Source organism: Hemicordylus capensis, chromosome 5, assembly GCF_027244095.1.
Source record: "Hemicordylus capensis ecotype Gifberg chromosome 5, rHemCap1.1.pri, whole genome shotgun sequence".
NCBI lineage: Eukaryota > Metazoa > Chordata > Lepidosauria > Squamata > Cordylidae > Hemicordylus > Hemicordylus capensis.
Genome location: NC_069661.1, coordinates 124,829,593 through 124,831,823, shown reverse-complemented (window position 1 = coordinate 124,831,823; position 2,231 = coordinate 124,829,593).

The following is a 2,231-nucleotide window of genomic DNA, read 5'->3' as shown; positions in this document are numbered from 1 at the left end:
CATGAGATAAAGATACCTCCTTTACAGTGACCATAATTGTACTGCTGGTTGACTAATGAGCATAATTGCCTGAGCCATTGTTGGGCCTGACAGTCAATAATGAATGAAGTTTCAACAGCACAGCTTTATATTTCAAGTCATTGCAGGTATATTTAGAGCCAGGATCCTTTTGGTAGTCCTGTATATTGAGTAACACCTAATATAAGACTGCTGTATATGGAAGCAAGTTGCCTTAAGTGGCACAGCAGGGAAATGCTTGACTAACAAGCAGAAGGTTGCCGGTTTGAATCCGTGCTGGTACTATATCGGCTAGCAGCGATATAGGAAGATGCTGAAAGGCATCAATTAATACTGCATGGGAGGAAGCAATGGTAAACCCCTCCTGTTATTCTACCAAAAGAAAACCACAGGGCTCTGTGGGGTGCCGGAGTTGAAATCGACATGATGGCACACTTTACCTTTATGAAGTAACTCACAGCAGTCATCCAATTCTGTATTTTAAAACTGGGAACATACTTCTGCCTGATTAGGTAAAGTGTGCTGTCAAGTCTATTTTGACTCCTGGTGCCCACAGAGTCCTGTGGTTTTCTTTTTAAGGATTTGACATTAAACAGCAAAATATGAATTTTGTATGTCAAATACTCTTTCAGATTAGCGTGCCCCAACAGCCATCCTTCTTGGGGATGTAACCAAGACTGCTGGCTTCTATTTGGTTTGTGGGAGGCAGCCTAAGCCAATCTGACCTAAAACTGAATTCTTGGCAGACTGGCTTAAATGTAAAATAGTATATTTGTCCTAAAAGGTCTTGTGTTACCTGTGAAGAGGGTTGATAAATTATAAAGGGAAGTAGAAAGTGATCATATGCAAGGACAAGCTAAAGATCTTGGCAGACCAAGGATGATGAGTACAGGAGCTATTGTCCTTCCCCTTGCCTTTTCTATATACTAATATCAAATTGACAATATCTGTTTGATGTACATGAAGTTTTTTAGCTTCGCAAATGTACTTGATTCAGGGGTGGAAATAAACCTATGATCTCAGGAGGTTGCAGAAAAATTCTTCTTTGTAAAAACATCTCAGGAGTGTTTCACCTCCTCTCCCCTCAAAACACTAACACTGTGACATCTTATTTGACATCTCAGAACGAATTTGTGTGTCCAGCAATTCCCAGAAATGAAAAACAGCTCATGCTGGAAAAGTTGGGTTAAAAATGTCAAGCATAGTAAAGATGGAGAAACAACTCTTAGGTAGGGATGTGAAATCTGTACCCGAAACAGCCAATTTCGAGTGATTCGGCCCCGAAACGAATAACCTTCCTAGCCCCCAAAAATGTTTTGGAGCTGAAACGAATCACCCCCATTTCGGCTCCGAGTTATCTGTTGTTTCGGCCCTCCATTTTGTGGCCGATAAGTGCCGCCTTCTTTCCCCTCCATTTTAAGCAATGACGTCTATTTGAATTTCCCGCCTTTTGCCTCCCATTGACTTCAATGCAAAAAGGTCCGATCTGATAACTACTTGAATTTCGGGTCCCAGGGCCAAAAGAGTGGGGTGGGGTGGTGGTAATAATAATAATAATAATAATTCAATTTCTATACCGCCCTTCCAAAAATGGCTCAGGGCGGTTTACAAAGAGAAATAACAAATAAGATGGCTCCCTGTCCCCAAAGGGCTCACATTCTAAAAAGAAACATAAAGACACACACCAGCAACAGTCACTGGAAGTACTGTGCTGGGGGTGGATAGGGCCAGTTACTCTCCCCCTGCTAAATAAAGAGAATCACCACGGTAAAAGGTGCCTCTTTGCCCAGTTAGCAGGGGTAGTGCCTAATGGGTGGTGGTAGTGGTAGTGCCTAATGGGTGGAGGCTACCACCCCAATTGCAGAGGGATTGTGCAAAGGGCTGATTTTTGGTGATTTGTTGAAGTTTATGCATCTATAAGATTTTTCCCCATTAGGTATAATGGAGAGTGTATCGCTTCACGACGGGGGAAAGGGGTGGCCTAGAATGGTGTGGGGTTGGGGTAGGGGCAAGGAAGCTACCAGAATTTTTTTAAAAGGATTTGGGCGGAGGGCTGATTTTTGGTGAATTGTTGAAGTTTATGCGTCTTTAAGGTTTTTCCTCATAAGGTATAATAGAGGTTTCAGCAGCCCCATAACTGCACTTGGGGGGGTGCTAGGGTGGCCCAGAGCGAGTGGTGGTATAGTGCACATAGGGTGCCAACCACCCCCATA